Source organism: Panulirus ornatus, chromosome 16 (assembly GCF_036320965.1).
Source record: "Panulirus ornatus isolate Po-2019 chromosome 16, ASM3632096v1, whole genome shotgun sequence".
NCBI classification, from domain to species: Eukaryota; Metazoa; Arthropoda; class Malacostraca; order Decapoda; family Palinuridae; genus Panulirus; species Panulirus ornatus.
The window spans coordinates 30,816,497-30,831,091 of record NC_092239.1 but is presented as its reverse complement, the minus strand read 5'-3'; positions in this window follow the sequence as shown (position 1 = coordinate 30,831,091).

Sequence of the window (14,595 nt, the reverse complement as noted above, 5' to 3'; positions counted from 1 at the left end):
AATAACACATGGACTGATCAAAGTCAATAACAGAACTTGAATCCAAACTCCTGTCCGATGACAGGCAGGCGGAACTACCTAACTGAATTTCGGCGGCAGATGTCATGTCCCTTGCCCGAGTTTTGGTGAACCATCCGCATCAGTGGGTGATGCAGTGTTCAGTGCTCCTCGATGCAGGCTGTGCCTCCTCCTCAGACAAAGGCCTGCAGGGTCGAGGAGGAACTGCTTGTATCATTCTTCTTGCCTCTCCCCTTGACGTTGTCGTTGTTAGAGGCTTGGCTGACTGCTGGATTACCCTTACTTGTCGCACTTTGATCAGGACGGGACGACCCCTGGGTATGATAGCCTGCTGCAGGGTCAGCAGTCCGACTGTAAGGTAGCTGGAAGTTACACCGCTATCTGTCCAAGCAACTCTGAAACAACGTCTTTTCGTTCTGAATGAAATTTATCGAAGACTCGCCAAATCGAACGGAGTTTCGGTGATATTGTTTAGCAAAGTTAAAAGTTTAGACGCACCTGCTAACTGGGAGTTTAGGAATACTGCTGACACAATGAATTGAATTCTGTATACAAAATGTTGTCAATGGTAGACAAAGGAATGAATCACAATAGATACTGCAGTGATCCAGGACACAGTACGTGGCTCTGTGTGTAAACACAAAGATACGTATATTTTGCATCATTCTCCAGAAGCCGTCCAAGAGGAATTATTTTTGTAAAAGTGAAAACATCTGTTGAATCTCCTGTTGTTACGGTCGACTGGTGTTGTAACAGTTTCAACGTGAACTTGCTTTATATTTGAACATGACAGAACGATCCTTGAGTACGACGGTACGACCATTAAATATGATGGCATGACCTTTGGCGCTTTCCTGAAGGGTCAGGTCAGAGGCTAAGCCACGATATCTAAGGGTCGCTGAAGAGGTTAATTAACTCACGTCCTTGATCCTTAAGCCTTCTTTTAAATGTACGTACCTCGTTAATTCCTCTCATTATCAATGCATAAGTGACCTCTTATGTATCCTTAGAAGTGATTGCGTTTACTAACGCATATTGCATGACCAAACCAACTTATTTGAATAACCATATAATTACTGGAAGGGCGGGTTTTAGGAGATGAAGACTGTGTCAGGGTTATATCGGAGGATTCTTGGGAGTGCGGCGAGCAAGAGAAGTGAAGGAAAAACGAAAACAAGAAAAAAAGACTGAGGAACCAATGGCGCACTTAGTCACGCCTTCCTTATGTGTTCTTACATTTTTCTCCTCAAGCAACATTGGATGAAGGCTGGCTTTCTTACCGCTGAGACGAACCTAGACAACACTGCGGCTCAAGTAGTATGACTCTCTGTGACATCCATAACCTGGATCAGAACGAATCCTCAAATCCCTGATGTTTGTGTGACGTGATGAACAGATTCTCATCACGGCCTCGTCAGCAGGAGCTGAGAGGGACTTTGGGGACCTACAGGTTTATGGCTTCTTCATTTCAGACACAGAGGCTGAACAACTTTATGTTCTCTTATAGATAACCTATACTGTTCTTGGAATTATGAATCTGTATCGTCTCTTCACTTTAAGAACTACAACTTATTGATAGAAGATTGGCTTTGTTGTTCTGATAATCTCTGATATACCTCACATCATTAACATATACTGATAATAATGAAACATCCGAACACGACAGTTTAACATGGACTTCTCTCCTGCCAGACGTAAGTCTTATTTAGCATTATATATTTTTTCTGTTTGCAAACATCCCTGCCTCTGCAGAGTAAATACAACTGCCATAACTTCATGTTCGTACTGAAATCAATTTTGGCATCATAACTGAACACATTAGAACAATAGGAAGAGGATCTCTTAACACCCACTCAGGAAACCATGAGACAATCAATACTCCTGATAGCTGAATAAATGTCTCTACAAATTATAGATAGTTTACAAAAAACAGGTTGTAACTAGACGTTATGGTCTTCTAAAAACCTTTTTCATTTCCTTTAGTCTCACTCTAAATGAAATCCTTTTTACCAAAATCAGTCCAGCTATGGTGGAATATTTGATCAACAATTGATGTAGATGTCAAAGCTTTAAATATTCATGAACTTACAATACTCAGTACTCTAGCTAGCTTGTTCTTATTCTCCATCGTCTTGACAGCTTCGGCAGTCCCCTCTTGACCTGAATACCGAGCATCTTAAAGATACTATATTTTGCCGGACAGACTTACAATGTATACATACATAACCTTGCAAGTACGTCGCTGTGATTTATATTCTCCTCAAATGATTTTCCAGCACAGGAATGTCTTCCAAGTAAAAACACACTGCGTGTCTGGCCAGGCACACCATGGTACACATGATGGTATCATTCAAAGGGAAACGTTGGCGAGCTACAGGCAGATGGTTCACATCAGCAGCACGTACCACCATCGGGAGTGATCATCGCCCGAAAGCTTTTATCTATATCTATCTGATGTTATCCAATAAGAAATCTAGCATTACCTATCTATCGCTCTCTGTATCTTACGATATCCTAAGCAAAATCTACTTCCCTTTGACCTCTTGACGTATATAGTAAGAAGACTAGGTCATGGTGATGACCCAGGATCAGTTACATCTTGGTTCTCTGGCTTTTCAATTTCCTTTTCAATCATCTTCCCACAAGCCACTAGGAGGCTACAGTAGTTGAGGACGCAGACGTTACGGCAGCCACATGTATGGTAAGTGATCCTGTATCTCCTTGTTTTGCTTGGTCCTCGGGTTAGACTAGGCTGCACCATGAAACAGCTGGTTAAATTTCTTTGCCTCTTTTACACGACGATACTACGTGGCCAGTAATGATGTGTGACCACCGACGCGACCCGTAAACATCGGGTTAAAATGTCGTACATCATACCCAAGAGTCGTGCTCTCTCTCTCTCTCTCTCTCTCTCTCTCTCTCTCTCTCTCTCTCTCTCTCTCTCTGGCCCAACCCGAGACAATCCATTCACTGTTTCCAAGTTATTTAGACAAATGTTCTGCGCTGTTGTCATTTATTTTAACAGCCCCTCAGCGCTGGGTAAGTAACCTACACAATGTATCCATGATTCTTGTTGGTCGTCAGGCAGCCTGGTAGGGTAGCGTGGCATATTGCATGAAGGTGACTGTCTTTTACCCTGCTGGCTTGATCGTAAATAAAGTTATAATTCGGGGAACGTTAGTAAGAGTGACTTCAGAAATCAGTCACTCTCACGTTTAACAAACTTGTCGACTTTATGGAGATGTTTTTGAATCTCATCCTACTTTTAGAAAGAGTCAGCATACTAATGCCATACATATAATCCTAACATTCATTATTATTAATTGTTGTAGATACTTCAAAACCAAATTTGTCCTCAGTTTATCTTCCACAAGTGCGACTAATTTGGCGAGGGCAGTGTAGAAGTGCGTCATCCGTGCAGCAGTCTGGCAACATTTCATATATCATGGCTGGAACTATTGCACCAGCGTCCTTCCAGCAGAGCACTGTAAATCTTTTCATCTTTGTCCAACGTCAACCGGATTGAACCAGAACAATTTACCAACACACTGACTCTCTCATTGCCACCATATTTGTTTTTTTGTTTTCTCTTACCCTGTTCTCTATGGTCTTTGTCCTCTACACCTGTGGCGGGTTTTCTCTTGTTCAACTTTTCTTTGTATTTTTTCACGTTTGTACCTTTATTGTTTGGACAAGTTATTGTACATGTTACTGCCGTTGCGACCAACGCTCAGCCACCTCCCATGGAATATACCATTTACCACTGTCCTCACCAACAGCTCCCTTCCATGACCCTCGCTACCAGGAGCTGTGCTCTGTTTCAGTTTAATTTTCACATATCATATGTCCAGTGAAGCGTAGTACTGACCTGTTATCGTAGAAGAGGTTGTGTTGTTAAGATCTAGGTCATTGCTCGCTGTTTTTAAGGCCTAATTTTGTTTATCTTGGGAGACAAATCTTCGAAAAATTGAGGCAAGCTTTTATCACAGTGACTTCGGTACCCATTCATTGGTGTTTAAGATAGAGAGGGTTATTTACCTAATAATCTTTTCTGTATGTATACAAAAATACACAAATTAAAGGCAACTGTATCCACACTGAGGCTGAAATTATAACTGAACAGTCGTGGACGAAGGTCCTGCGACACACCTAAACGAAACTGTACCGATCCCAGTATTTCAGCAGACAGAGTCAGCTGGTTGATGCAGCTTCGAACAAGCGCTTGCACGGGTCTTCGGGACTTTAGGCGAGTGAAGGTGAATTATGTCAGTAACTGTACAATTATCTGTAAATACATCTTTGGCTTTAGTCAGAATAAATGAGGTTTTTACTTACGACAGTTTTTCATCTTTGTACACGTCATGAGGAGCTGCGTAATTCTGTGCATCATAACTCATTAAACACGACAGCACGATTCTTGGGTGTGATGTCCTGTCTTATAATCTGGTGGGCCAGGTCCACATACCCAAGGGTTGTACCGTCGTATTCAAGGGTCGTACCGTCGTGCTCGAGGGTCGTACCGTCGTATTCAAGGGTCGTACCGTCGTATTCAAGGGTCGTACCGTCGTGCTCGAGGGATTAACTAAGAGTGGTTGTTGAAGCCCTACAGTCAGTTGACAAGAACATGCAGTCAATCTTTCTGTGTTTCCCTTACGCTAGAAGACAAATATCTCATGGCAGTAATGTCTAACTGCTCGATACTCTCGTCTGACTTAATGTGTATCAAGACACAGACAGATCAGAATGAAGCAAAGAAAATGTAATGGATGGATTGTAGAGCAATAAGATTTGGAAATATATATACACAAGGTCTTTAACATGCATAACTGCGACCGATTTCTTCTCTTTTTGCCAAAATAAGTTAAGAATACAGATATGTTCTAACTGTACCCAACTTATTTCTGTAATGGTATACCACAGTGGCATGACGGTGCAACCAACCTCGCCTACAATGAGATGGCGTTTGCTGACACACGTAGGTGGGAGGTCAAGGGTCAATCACTATACTCAGCGATCGCCCAGGTTACTTACACCTTAGTGCTCCACAGGTTTAGGTTTATGTTCTGTTTGTGAAAATCGATTGAGAGTTATTTCCACAGTGAATCATTGTTATTACTACAACTAGATCATGAAGACAATAGAATGCAGAAGTTTGCTCTCATTGATCTGACTTTTCTTTATTCTGTTTAAACTTTGTTAGTATAATCTTTGTGTATGATAACCTGACCTTTGTCCTGTCAGAGGTCAGGACATCCAGGTATGGATCTTATCGTTTTGTTTCAGGATCGTCCGCGTACATAAGGGTTGTATCGTCTTGCACGAGGGTTGATAATCCTATCCATCCAAGGCTGAAGATAAAGGTACAGAATTTGAGTCCTTTTATGACGTGTACCTGGTAACAGTAGAGGAACTTCCGTTTATTATGTAAACAATCGCTTCCGTTTATCATATAATCATTCACTTTCGTGTTACACAACAAAACGTACGTAAGATATTGCTGAAAACAACAACTGGTAAAGGAAATATAAAACGGTCTTACTAAGACCAGATTTGTGGAGAATTATGCAAATTGTGAAAAAAAAGAAACCAAGCAATTTATCCTGTGGTGACGTTGATCCAATCTTTTCTTGATCCATAATTTTGAGGCCACTACAGAGCACATTTGAATACGTCTGATGATACCATAAATGTATCTCCCATTTTCATTGTCTTCATTTGCATAGTGGCCAACTGTTGGCTGTGGATTTAACAAAACAACTCACTGCATTTTTCCCTTGAACTATATGGCCGATCAAACCCATTCTAAAATCATCTGAACTAATATTGTTTACTGATCATGCGCTTCATTTTCATTGCCGTCATTTGCATAGTTGTTGAACAATTGTCAGTTGACTAAAACAGTTTTACTAACTCTGTGAGTGGTGGTAGCGAACTCAGCCTACATCACTCCCGCGCCACACCTTGCCCATTCTATATACCACACCCACACCATGTCCACACCACACCCACACCCTGTCCACACCACACCCACACCCTGTCCACACCACACCCACACCCTGTCCACACCACACCCACACCCTGTCCACACCACACCCACCCTGTCCACACCACACCCACACCCTGTCCATACCACACCCACACCCTGTCCACACCACACCCACACCATGTCCATACCACACCCACATCCCACCGTAGTCAGTCACGTTTATCTTCAGACCATTGCTTAATGTTTGCATGGATCGTGTTGCCAACAGCTTTTGCTAATTTCAGACACTTGTCCTCCAGTCTCCTCTCACTCGGAACTTGCCCTGCCTAGCTCTCCTCCCTCCATCTTCCCGAACATCCTGAAAGTCTTTTCTTTACAACCCTTTATCAAAATGTTTCGTTCTTTAGAACATTTAGTTGGTAATATAACAATTTCCTGACACTGTTCTACAAGTCCTGGTTCCTTTGCAAACCTGAAATGAAATTTCCACATCATTGTTTTTTCTCCTTTTTGTCACATTAGTAGATTATTATCAACAACAATGCTGAGTTCCAGACTGTAACATAAGACTACAATATAAGTTCTCACGCAATTGTAATAATAACTTTATTGTTAACTTTGATTTCTGTCCCAGGAATGTGCTAGATATTTGTTTAGATGTAAATTACTTCTTTCACAGTTTATAAAACCTAAGAGTAAGTCTAATATCGTATTAAGAGACATTCTTGTAGTTCAATTAAAGTTTGCTTGATATCATTTGGGATAGAGAATGAGAGTTACTTAAATCCTATCTAAATCATGTCATGAATAAGTAGGGGAGGTATCCAAAAGCATTGCCTTGTGCAAATGGAACATAGAAACTGATAACTGATTCTCTCTCTCTCTCTCTCTCTCTCTCTCTCTCTCTCTCTCTCTCTCTCTCTCTCTTCTCTCTCTCTCTCGTTCTTTGGTGAGCATACTCATTATGGAACTTCTGCCACTAGTAATTTAAAAACAATGCATGCAGGAACCAGCCTCGTTTATACTCATTATGTTTCCAGCTTCCTTGTTCCCCATGCAACCACATTAAGCTCATTCATTTCCACCTGCCCTGTTCTGGTAAAGCCTCACACCTATCATCACCTCACAAGCCTCATGTCTATCACCACACTACAAACCTCATGTCTGTCTAGGGAGCCTCATGTTGCACTACGCTCCAAACCTAACCCATCTTTGCACCAGTGACTACCTAACACTCTTCACCCCACCACACGCCCATCACCATCTGAAGCTCCTCAGCCAAATTACAGATCACCTCCCCATACTGCTCACCTCAGACAGCCCACCACCCCATACTGCTCACCTCAGACAACACACCTCCCCATACTGCTCACCTCAGACAACACACCTCCCCATACTGCTCACCTCAGGCAGTTTACCTCCCTCATTTCAGACTGTTTATGCAGGTCAACACTAACTCCAGCTCACTCATCCCTCATCCTACTCATCCCCTCATATCCCTGTCAGTCTCAGTCTCATACTCTTTACCTCCAAACACTTCGTCTCTAGATAGTTTCATGGAGGCAGATCTTGTCTTTGATTACTTCGGGAATGTCTGGGGTTATGGGATGCTTGCTACAGCTTCCATGAAGTGCATTCTTCTATGCAATAAATGTTCTAATTATGCTAACATTAATACTATCAACATGATCATTATCCTCATTGATATCATCACCGTCATTGATATTTCACTCATGTGTACATCATATTCCATGTTCGGAACTGTCACCCTAACGAGAGCCTTCAGCATGAATTACAGGCTGTCAGTTGCAGGTCTCCCACAAGTGCACTTGGCTGTGTACTCATTAAACAGTTTATTCTCTAAAACACACAAGCTGTCCACGGAAAACAACGATTTAAAGATTTACTTAAATAATTTGTACTCATTACAGTTATGAATGTTTAGAATTAGTGTGTGTGTGTAACTGCAACTATTCCAATCTCCCGAAAAATATGAATTGGAAAAACTAAGGTAAAGAAACCCTCCGTAGAGGCTAATTTCTGGCTTAAGATGGGTACACAACGATGATTCTCAACAACCATAAGCCACATACGTATCCTTTAATACCTGTGAATTATAATTCTGTTCTTCCCATATGTTATACGACGATTATCTCTTAAGATAAGTATTTGCAGTTTACGAATCTTTTCACCTTTTATTTTACAAACATCACCTTGTAAGTGCCTTTTTCTCTTTCAGTAACTCTTTTGATATCGTATCAACTTACTGCCGAATCCTCGTTCATCCTCAATTTTTTTTCTGTTGTTTCCCGCTCTTACGCCATGTCTGTTCTGACCGTGTGTGCCTCTGTCCTTCCTCCTGCGTGCTGCTGCGTCAACTCTGCCTCTCGTGTTGCTGGGGAACAAATATTTCCTCGTTCACTAAACTTCTGGTCATTCCACCAAGTGGATTCTTCTCTCGAGTTTTCTCTTTCTTTTACTCCTCTGTTCCACCCCTCGCTGTCTCGTCTCATCAATTCCGAATTTCCCTCCTTCTTGCGCTTCTCTCTGTACCACCTCAGTTCTACGTTCTTTTTCTATTTCTTCTCTCACTTATCTTCTTTTCTTCTTCCTTTATTTTGCTCTTTTTCCCCTCTTGTGCCTTCCATGTTCTTTCCCCTCCTCTTCCCTCTGCATTTGCTATTTCTCCTCTCTTCCACATCCCACACGTTCTTCCTTCTTTTCTCCACATCTTGTTTTCCACCCACTTCGTTCCGGCTCTTCTCATCTACTCCGTCCCTCGTCCACCAGCCTCCTACCCAACCCACGTAGTTTCTTAGTCGTCTCTCACAGCCCGACTTCTAAAGCTCCTCACATCCAGTCTAATCCCCCAGGTAATTCTTGCAGGAAGTTAGCTAGCTGTTCATTCACATCTTTCTCCTGAAAAATCTTCCAGTTCTTTTTCTCGTAGTTTCAAACTTTCAATCATTTACACTGAATTTCTCTCCAACCTTTAAGAAGTGTCGCCTCTCACTACCACAATTTTTACACAACATTTTCTTTGCTAAACTGAATCTTCTTCCAACTATCTTCAAGACGCTTTCGTTCATCGTGGACTGTCTTCAACTAACTATCTGGGCTTCCTTTGAATGTTTCTATACTTGTCCTAAGCATGTTTTTTATTTTAGTTAGCATTACATTGAATAAACTTTCCACATTTCCTGCTGGGTCCATGTTAATTTTTGTTTTACATCTTTATGATATAAAGTATTATTACAGATTAATCACTTTTTGGTCCAAGATGGGACGTTTATAGTCTAAGATCAAAGTAAACTATTTTGAGGTTCCTCACCTGATACCTAATCACCAAGATATTAATCCAAAGAGGAAAAGAGTATTTTGACTAGGACCAGGCAGATCAAAGCAGATCATAACACGAAAGGAAGTCCAATAAGACGAACGTCTTTTATATCAGATAAAAGTGTTATTAGAATTTCCATCACTAAGAAATCCAACATCAATCACCAACAAGGTTTTGCATACTAACGAAGATTACGATGTCTCTCCAGGATGTGTTACGAGATAGGAAAACTGTATGAAATATACATGTTAACAACATTGCAATAAATCATTATGAAACGTGAGTCTGACAAGTGAGACGCAAGATGCATGATGAGGAAGACTGAACTAAGTTTGTAAGTGTAGATAACTTGGTGAGGAGAAGCAAACCAATACTTAATAACGGCTAAATAATTATCAGGTTGTGACCATGTGTTTATCTTCCGTAGATTTGTTAACCATAGAATTTTGACCGTGTTCATATTGCATAGTAAATTAACACGTGCTTTTGTTGTTAATGAAAGAAAATGTCGAAATCGTTTGAAACGTATAAACGATATAAAAAAATACCAGATATCTGAGAATTCCAGACTGATCAAGGCTTAAGGTTTATCAACAAGATATCGTTCAACGTCCATCAGTTGCTCACAAGGTACAGGACGAACACTGGCTGGGAAGTTAAGCAAGCGGTAAAGTCTTGCGAGAACTTTAGACATAACGTTACCAAGGAACGAAGGGTCGCATGTTGTTGATGATATGCGTTATCATGCAAGCCTCACGATGACCCCTGAACAAGGAAGCTTTCCTATCTGATAATGACTCTTAGGTTGAGAAAAGTTTAGTTCATGGCAGGGAAATTGCAAGACAAACTAAGATAAAGGAGATGAATTCATGAAAATCAGTCTGAAACAATGAAGGAAAATTATTAAAGGTTGACACTGTGATCACTTGTATTGTGTAAATATCTATTGTAATTAATATCTTACCAGCATATGTATGTTGGCAACAAATACTCCAGAATAAGATAGACAATTTACCATTGCAATGGAAAGGTCACGGGGAAAACTCATAGATTATTTACTGAAATTTTATCGAAAAAAGGTAAATTAGCGTTGTACAGTTAGACAGAATTTAGGCTCTAGATGAAGACAAAGATCATTCAACCATCTTTAGTAGAGGTATGTAGCAGGAATGAGGAGTAAATGAAGAAGGTAAAACCGACCCTTGTCGCCGTGGTCAGCTACCGGTGTGCCAAATCAATGTACGTTGGCAGATGTTTGATCAATATTCCTTCATCACCTCAAATGTTTTTTGATAGAAAACATTTATATTTAGTTTGCGTGCATTCCTCACCATGCCCCGGCCTCGACCTCAGCCTCACTAGTCCAGGTCTGCTGCATTAAAACATGACTCGTGTGAGCCTTGCTGTGGTGCGGGTGACCACTAGAGCACAAGTGAAGTGCTCCACCCGCCAAGTTCCTGTTTTGTTTTACCAGAAGCTGGGACACCCCTGCCATATTTCAGGCTCCATTACTTCCTATTTTGCTTTCTCTCCCTTTTTCGTAGAAACTTGTTTCTCCTCACTGTCCTCTGTTGCTCTTATTCTCCTTTTCAAGAGGAAACACTGTGCTGTACGTCACGGGTCAGAGTCTTTGTTTCCTAGCGTTAAGGACTGACATGGACACTAATGATATCGTTATGATTAGCTTGGCTACAACAGATAAGATTTTGTTCCATTGCGTGGGTCTAAGCGACACTCAGCTGGTGTGCACCGTGAACCGGCACTTTTAGCTCCACAAATCCTCAGCAACGAGAGGGGTCGGGCCCTGGCCGTGGCTGTGAGCAGCAGCAAGACAATACTAGAAGTAAAAGACGAGAAAACTGGCGTCGTCAGGGCATTCCTCGCGTCTTAGATTTAATTTAGTCTCATATATTAAGCGAAGAGTCTGCCTTTCCGTGCCTTGCCATTTGACCTCACAGACTCGTGAGGGAGGAGGCACATGAAACTCATCTTTTTTTACTAGAGCGGATGGAAATGACTTCTGCTGTGAGTGAACCTCCGCTGATGTGCCTTTGTTAAGTGTAATGCTTCAGGAGTTTTACGTATTGGAAAACCTGAGGTCTTGATGTTTTCTATACATTGTTTTTCATTTTGTTTCGTCGTCTTTCCACGATCTCGTATACATTTTCATGACCTTACAGTTCCATGCTCCTCCCACGTGCATGCAGATGACGGTAGTATTGAACAATTCACTCTGCTGGAATGAACTAGAATAATATTCTTTTTCTGTTATTCCAGCAGCAAGCGCCTTAAACCTGAAGCATCGGGCTGGTTTCACTCCTCAGAAGCATCGTCGTGCGGCGGGAGAGACAGAGTCTTCCCCTTCTGCTCTTCAGACACACAACCTCTTATGATCTGCTTTCATCACTCATCTTGACCCTCCAGAATCCCATCCTTCTCCATCACTATGGATGGCCCCTGAATATTCAGATTTTTTCCCTCTATAAACTTTCTCATTATAGGATCTACCTAAAGACCCTCATCTGTACATCTTCACCGTATTCTACCTGCTATACTGTCCTGTTACACCCAATTCCTCATTATTGTTCATCCTACTCTCACTCCATACCTCCATCATCAAATTTCCCTTAACACACACCTTACTCCCATCCCTAAACCACCATTGCCAGAAATACCTAAATAAACTCTTAGAACTCGCACCTTCGTCACACAACTACTTTATGCCTCCCTCTCAACATTCACTTTATCATACCTCCCTAACCTAACCTAACTGATCACACCTTTCTCGCAATACCTAACTCGCTATGCTTTCCTCATCATATATCCTTCTGTTTTCATTTTCTCCTTCCTTGAAATCGATGTAAAAATTGTAATATATGTTTGTGGAACTCTAGGAAAGACATGACCCAAGTTATAATTATGTGAGGCTGGTGGAAAATTCAAGACTTAAGAGAGGTGAGAACTTTACTTTAGAGTCAGTTTGCTTTCAAACCACTGAGGCATACATAACCCAACTTGTACGTAACTCAGAGAGGAAAGAGACGGAACTTAGCTTCTTGACCACGGCGGTAAGGGCAGTGAGCACGAAGGAACAACCAGTGAGTAGATGGCACGACTCGACACGACTGTAAAGTCCTTGATCACGGCGGTACGACCCTCAAATAAGACGTATAACCCTGGCCCTTGACCTGACCTAAAGGTCATACTCACGGGTCGTATCGACGAGCTCAAGATGTGTGACCCAGACGTTTATCAGTCGTGTAGCACATTTCAAGAAGAGATCGAGTTATTAGAATAATGAGGACAAGCTTAACTGCTTTTCAGGACAATGACCAAATATACGGTATATATGAAGGAGAACTGGAGTGCCCTTAATGATCTTATCTAAAGTAAGAAATTGTACATAATGCACAAGACAAGAGATAATTAAAATCTCGCTGCTACTAATAATAACGCAGCCTTCAAGCTGCAGGAATGCAGTAAAAAGGGAACTTAAAATAAAGAATCAATATAATTCTCTGATAATCTTTTGGTAATGTAAGCTTTGCAAGAGCTGAGAATAGAGAGATAAAAGGTTTTTAGTTTTTTGTATCAATATTCGGGAAATGATAGCAGAGTGTCGCCATTATTGTTCATTTGTGTATTGTTCATTTGTGTACAGGTGATGTGATCCAGCCAACCCAACCCAGGCATGAGTCCCAGAGGACGCATCATGAATAGCTGGTTCACGTGAGGCATGGCGCTGGCCATGACTCTCGTGTATTCATCAGAAAATTAATAATTACTGAAAAAATGATTTCTCTACGTTTTTGTTCTGAAATGTTACATTTCAACGTTAGTATTTGACTTTGTCTCTCTGAAATGTTCTTTTATTTTTTTTGTGAGGAATTCTTGTGTTTGGTGTTTCAAACTTATTCTTTATATTTTAATATTTTGTTTGGTTTTATAATTTTTGTTTGATGTTCTGTGAATGTTTTGTTTTGTGTTCTATGATCTTTTTATGTGGTGCTCTACGATCCTTTTGTTCGATGTTCTATATTTTTCTCTGGTGCCTTAGGGTTTTTGTCTGTATTCTAGTACCGTAATTTTGGTGTTGTAGGATCTTTGTTTTCAATTATTTTAGATTTTTTTTGTCTGGTGTTACGTTCATTTTATTTGTTTACTTCAGGATTTTTTGTGATTAAGGATGTCTTTTTTTGTTCTAGTTTTTTGTTTTGTGGTTGAGATTTTTTTTGTTCTCGAATCTTGTTGTTGGTTGAGAGCAGTTGAGAAGAAAAAAGTAACTTATACTTCCCGAGTTTGTGAATGATCAAACTGCATGGCATTTTACAGTTAACATCTCTTGTTAAAAGAAACATATCTACATCAAATGTTTCCACACAAAGTGTTAAGATGTTAACCTGAACATGTGTTACATCGTGAGGAAGATCATGTGATCGTCGTGCTAAACTTATGACTTGATGTTTATTTGTCTGACGATCTCTTCTTAGCAGGATGAACTTCCCCTGAGGTACTGGCTTCCCCTGGTCAGGTTGGAACTGCAGTATGGACAACATGGCTTCCCCTGGTCAGGTTGGAACTGCAGTATGGACAACATGGCTTCCCCTGGTCAGGTTGGAACTGCAGTATGGACAACATGGCTTCCCCTGGTCAGGTTGGAACTGCAGTATGGACAACATGGCTTCCCCTGGTCAGGTTGGACCTGCAGTATGGACAACATGTATGGAAATTGTTCTCGTTCCTGCTTTCCCAGTTGAGCTTAGCATGACGGAGCTTAGATTATCCAGTCTCAGTACCCTGATGGTGATCTTCATGGTACCAGAATAATGACTTGCTAGCGTTATGGCGTCCTGGAGTTGTAATTTGTGTTGGTTGTACATTTTCCATCTTGACAGGTTAGTTGGAGGGTGGGCTATACTATATCTGTTCTACACGTTTTATATCATTTTCATCTGTATGCATCTTGACTTTTCATTCTCATAATTACGGGTGTTGATTCTAGTGCCTGTTTACACGTCTCACGATGGTGTTGTTATTTCCGAGAAATATAAGATAATTATGTCAACTTGTACGTCATCCTGAGATAATATGTAGGACAGTGATATCATCCAATGGTATCACAACAATCATCAAGTCAAACACTTCTTCATACACAGTTGCTGGTTAAGTAGCCTCACTTACCGATCTGGATCGAAGGCTCATTGTGAACCCGACAACAGATGACGACGATATGAAGTATACCAAACCCCAG